The sequence below is a fragment of the Canis lupus genome, chromosome 12, assembly GCF_011100685.1.
Source record: "Canis lupus familiaris isolate Mischka breed German Shepherd chromosome 12, alternate assembly UU_Cfam_GSD_1.0, whole genome shotgun sequence".
Taxonomy (NCBI): Eukaryota; Metazoa; Chordata; class Mammalia; order Carnivora; family Canidae; genus Canis; species Canis lupus.
This window is the reverse complement of record NC_049233.1, coordinates 12,615,000-12,620,538: the sequence shown is the minus strand read 5'-3', so window position 1 is coordinate 12,620,538 and position 5,539 is coordinate 12,615,000. Positions and strand designations below refer to the sequence as shown.

At 53.6% G+C, this 5,539-nt stretch overlaps 1 long non-coding RNA gene across 2 annotated transcripts; it reads left to right on the top strand.

Annotated features, from left to right (window-relative positions):
* Positions 1–5,336, top strand: LOC102154930. 2 transcript variants are annotated; one of them, XR_005367388.1, is made up of 5 exons: positions 1–104; positions 910–979; positions 1,601–1,683; positions 3,110–3,204; positions 3,706–5,336. It is a non-coding gene; the product is annotated as an uncharacterized LOC102154930 (long non-coding RNA). The 2 variants fall into 2 exon arrangements; XR_005367387.1 differs by having other exon boundaries at positions 910–1,683.
* The last annotated feature ends 203 nt before the right edge of the window (positions 5,337–5,539 follow it).

Genomic DNA, 5,539 nt, shown 5'->3' with positions numbered 1-5,539 from the left:
CCGCGCCGCCTCTGGCTTCCAGGGGGCGCTCCTCGTCCCGCAGATCCTCCCCGGGCACTGAGTGGGGTCCCCGCCTAGGCACGCGGCCTGCTCCCGGCGCGCAGGTGGACTGAAAGGGATGCACGTGCACTGCGCGCCGCAGAGACTCCCCAAATCCCGTCAGAAATGGGCATCAGGTCTAGGACGGCGATAGGAAAAAAGAAAAAAGAGCGAGACATCAGAAGGGAGTGGGGACGCATGTTCCACCCGAGCCCTGCAGTCCATTCTCGGGGAGCAGGGAGGAACTAGTGGGGGCTGCGGCTGGCAGGGGAGTTTATTTATTAGCCAGATTAGCCAGCATTAATGGGGGAGCAGTGGTGGCCGGCGGCGGCAGGGACATAGCTGGCATAGCTGGCATAGCGGCGGGGCCTCCCGCGGCGCGGGGCTCCGGCGGCTTCAAAGGGGCTTAAAGGGGCCCGTGGTGGCACTGCCACGGCCCCGCGGGGGAGGGCGTGGGCGCCGGCGGTGGGGGAGAAGGCGGCCATTGTGCACCGAGGGATTAGGGATCTGGCCTGGAAGGAATTTTAAACTGCTGCGAGCCAGCGCCCCAGGACTCGCCGCGCGCCGCACCACTGCTCTCCCGAGCTGGAGCACGCTGTGATGTTTACCTGCAATTTGGTGTCTGGGAGTCCTCCGCCCTCCTTCCTCCCTTAGATTGGACGCATCTAGGGTCGTCAGATTTGACAAATAAAAATACAGGGTCTCCGGTGAAATTTGAATTCCAAATGAATGACGAATACTTCTTTATTTTTAGTATAAGTATATCCCATATGCTGTATGGGATATACTTATCCTAAAACATTATTCGTCCTTTATCTGAAATGCAAATTTAACTGAACGGCCTGTATTTTTTTTTTTTTTTCCTAGCAGAACTCCAGTCACTGAGATGTCTAATCCATGTCTGCAACAGACGGGGGCTCCAGAAAGATTCTATGTGCCTGTGCGTCTACCCTCAGACTAAGTTTCTCGCAGCCCCGTAACTCTTTAACCCTTCGGAATGGAGCTTTAGTGGTAGAACACGTCTCCACCAAAGTGGGAGCTTCCTGAGGACGGGGGCGGAATTTCAGATTGGAGCTAGGAGGTCAAGGCCGGAGTCTCCTTCATCCCAGGGGGCGAGGCCGGGTCCGGTGCTGAGCCTATCTCCTCCCTCAGGCGGTGAGGCCCCTCCCCCACTAGTATAGCTCCCTGCCCACAGGGGGCGCTAAGGGCCCAGAGGACTGACCTACAGATGGGTCCTGGTTTCTGGCGCTCTGGGCTGGCAGGTCCTCTGGGGTTGATGCACCTGAGGATTTGGGGGGTGGGGTCCCCAGCCTGTGTGGCTCCTGACTTGGCCCTTGCTCTGGCAGTCGAGGCCAGGCCTGCCGGCGCCAGAAGCTGTGGCCAACAGTGTGGGAGAAGCTCTGAGTCAGGGATCGTGCCAGGAAGGAACCGTGTGGCCCTAGGTGCCGAAGGGCCCTGTCCACGCCCCTCTCTCCCCATAACCACAGCAGCCAAGCCCCCTGCCTCATTAGCCTCACTAAAGGCCACTGCCCAGCCTTTGCTTGCTCTGTTCTGTCTGAAGCACCTGCTCTTCCAGTCCTCAAGGACACCTGAGGTCTCACCACTTCTGAATGCTCTGACCTTCAACAGAGTAGGTATGGCCAGGTAAGCTGCTTGGGCCCTGAGGGTCTCATGGTGAAAAGAGCCCTCCATCTACTCCCTCCTTCCTCACCAGCCTGGGGCCACGGGGGCCAAAGAGGCGCCAAAGGCAAGGGTGGGAAATGGTTGAAGAGTATAGGTGGAAGGAGGAATAAAGAAGCCTCTGCCACCATCTCCTCCCCCTCTGCCCCATGTAGCCCCTTCCCAAATCCCTTCATCCCCTGGGGCCTCTGAACTCTTTTCCCTTAAAGCTGAGGGAAGCTGGGAAGAAGTCCTTTCCCACGGTCACAGCCTCAACAACCCCCCACCCCCTGCTCCCTTGGCCACAACCACCTCAGCCTCTGCAGAGTGCTGGCCTGGCCCACCGCATCCCTGCAGGGCCCCCTCCTTGTGCTGGGGCGCCTGCTTCCGCGAGTGGCATCATCACCCCATTCCTCAGGCTGCCCAGTCATCAGGTCGGCAATTAGCTACTTCCTCTCAGCAGCATGAGGCCACCGAACGTCACAGCCCCTCCCCCCGGCCAGCCGCAGGCGGGGGTGCTGGGGGTGCCCCCACACTTTGTAGTATGTGCCAAGTCCTGGCATAAGCCCCCCCCCAAAACCACAGAGCGCTGGGGTAATGAGTCTCCCATCCAGGGAGCAGAGTGCTCCCTGTGTTTTTGGGGGCGGGAGAAGCTGCACTGTTGCCTCCTCCTCCTCCGTGTCACCCCATCCCATTGGATGAGGACGCTCCCGCCGCCTGGGTGGGGCGATACTAGCTCAAGGGCACCAGTGGCCAGAGTAGGCGGGGCTTCAGACTCAGGTGTCTCGTCTCCAGATATAGGCAGTTTTTACCAGTCTCTTACTTGGAGGCCAGGAGTTTGCGGATCAGACCTAGGGTGGTGGCAGTTCTATGGTAAGGGGAGAGAACTGAGGAGTCATTCTACAGTCACCCTAACACGCAGGGGGGCAGACTCTTCATGAACACCCCCAGGGGCTTACACACCTCTGCCCAGGCACACACACAGATGCAACCTGTGCAATGTATAGCTCACCACAACTATGCCCTCATGTGTCTCCGATGGGCAAACCCACCTGGAGGTACATCTGCATGCCCAGACACCCCATCCTTTGTGTGGGGTGCACACAAACCCACCAACATTCTTAGAGAGGCAATAAACTCACACCAAAACCAAAAGCAGGACACCACAGAGAAGTCCAGGAGGGTGGGATGAGAGGAGAGACCACCCTCTAATTTGTCCTGCCCACCCCCATGGGCCACGGAGGTTTTCCTGGGGAGGGTTGGGAGCAAGACTGCTCTTGGAATGGGTATATGTGGTGGGCAGGTGGGCTGCAGTGAGAGTAGCTGTGGTCTGAGTGTGGAGGTGTGGGTAGGGTGGGGATTTCCAGAGAGAATAAGAAATTCTAACAAACATAAACACATGTAATTTTAGGTGGATCATTTAACTCCTGAGGACCTCCGCAATAACATCTGTAAAATGGGAATGATGAGAACACCATTTAAACTTGGCTGTGAAGTTTAAATGAGGTAAGTGGCTCAGGGCAGGCCCTTAAACCAACAATACTAGGGAGGAGACCCTCCCAATGTCCTGTCTCTGGGTGGTGGGTTTGCCTGAAAGAGCTGCCCTTGGACATAAGCAGTGCTCATTCTGGGCCTTACCTGAACATGTACTCACCTCTGTCTTCCTTCCTTTCCTTGATCTGGCCCCAGGCCAGCCACGGTGGGTGATTGGGTGCCACTCCAGATTGGCCTGGGGGTGTGCCTGGGAGGGGCTGGCTACCTGCCCCACCCCTACCTGTCTGGCACAGCAGGAGCTGAGTGCTGGCTTCCAGCCCCAGAGGGTATGAGTCAGCCAGAGCCTCCCCATCCAGGCAAACGCAGCTCAGGGGATAGGAGCTTGGGTGGAGGGGCCTTCTAGGAACATTCCTGGAAAAGGACCTGGGAACAGGCGTTGCTGCCCCAAGCCACCTCCTCAGCTTACCAGCCTGTGTCCAGCTCAGCAAATACCCTTGTCTTTGCTTCCCACAGCTCACCCTCAGGATTCAGGAGGCAAGGCCCCGCTTGCCTACTCGGGCTAGCCCTAAGCACTTCTTCAGCCACGGCAGGGAGCCAGGCCTGCCACCGTGCCGCCTTACTGCCCTCTTCAGCAAATCTGGCAAGATCTCTAGAACCGTGAACGCAGGGGACGCATGCACACATGCTCATATACAGGTGCCCGTGGCCATAGAAGCACAACCAGAGCCACCAACGTAGACATGTCCTGGCAAGCACATGCACACACACATGGTGCTCCCTCACACTATACACACCCACACAGACACTCATGTATACTCACATATAAACCTGCTGAGTCATACTTGTTGTTGTTGGTTGAATGTGTCCCTCAAAAGATATGTTGAAGTCTAACCCCCACTATCTGGGAACTTGACCTTAGTCCCAAATAAGGTCTTCATAGATATAATCAGGTTAAGATCAGTTAGGGTGGACCCTAAATTCAATGACTAGTGTCCTTCTAGGAGGCTGTTTCTTCTCCTTCTAGGGAGAGAAAAATTTGTAGACACAGACACAGAGACACACAGGGAAGAAAGTCATGTGGTGATGGAGGCAGAAATTGTAGAGATGCAGCTACAAGCCAAGGAACCCCAAGGATTGCCTGCCACCACCAGAAGCTAGGAAAGAGGCATGATGACTCTCCCTCAGAACATCCAGAATAAACAAACCCCGCCAACTCCTTGATTTCGGACTATGGCCTCTTTAACTACGAGAGACTAAATTCCTGTTGTAAGCCACCAAGTTCATCATAGTTTGTTATGGCAGCCCAAGGAAATGAATATAATCATACTCTCTCTCTCTCTCTCTCTCTCTCACTTTCTCTCACATACACACACACCAACACACATACCAACACACACACACACAAAGTGGCTGGCTCTGGGCTCAGTGATGAGGTTGATGGAGTTTCATCTTGGGTGTACCTCTGTGTCTGTCTTCCTTTCCCTGTGAGTGTCTGGTGGACCCAAAAAAGCTCATGGCCCAGGATAGGAGCTCAATAAGTTTTCATTTTTTAATTAAAAAAAATTGAAGTATAGTTGAGATACAATGTTGTATTGGTTTCCATGTATCCAGTGTAGTGACTCAATGGTCCAGTACATTACCCAATGCTCACCAAGATAAGTAGATGATAAGTAAGATGGTAGTCACCGTCTGTCACCCTGCAATGTTATTGCAGTATCATCGGCTATTGGCTATATTCCCTCTGCTGTACTTTTCATCCTCGTGACTTATTTAGTTTATAGCTGAGAGTTTGTACCTCTTAATCCCTTTCACCTTTTCTGCCCATTCCCCAACCCCAGTTTGTTCTCTGTATTTATGAATCTGTTTATGTTTGTTTGTTCCTTTGTTTTGTTTTTTTAGATTCCACATATAAGTGAAATCGTATGGTATTTGTCTTTCTCTGTCTGACTTATTTCACTTAGCATAATACCCTCCGCATCTATCCAAGGAGCTCAGAGCAATATTTAATCTCTCTGTTCCTCCCTGGAGTTCTTAATGACGCATCCACCCCCAATATGCTCTCCAGAAGGGGTTGCCATGTTTATGTGATCAAAAGACGTGTCTCAGAATGCTACGGCTGCTGTAATCATATTACATCAAGAGTAGAGGGGTGCCTGGGTGGCTCAGTCGGTTAAACAACTGACTCTTGATTTAGGCTCAGGTCATGATCTCAGGGTCATGAGATTGAGCCCTGTGTTGGACTCCATGGTCAGTTCAGAGTCTGCTTAAGATTCTCTTCCTGTCCCTCTGCCCCTCACCCACTGCTTGCATGAATGCAAGCTCATGCTCTCTCTTTCTCAAAAAAAAA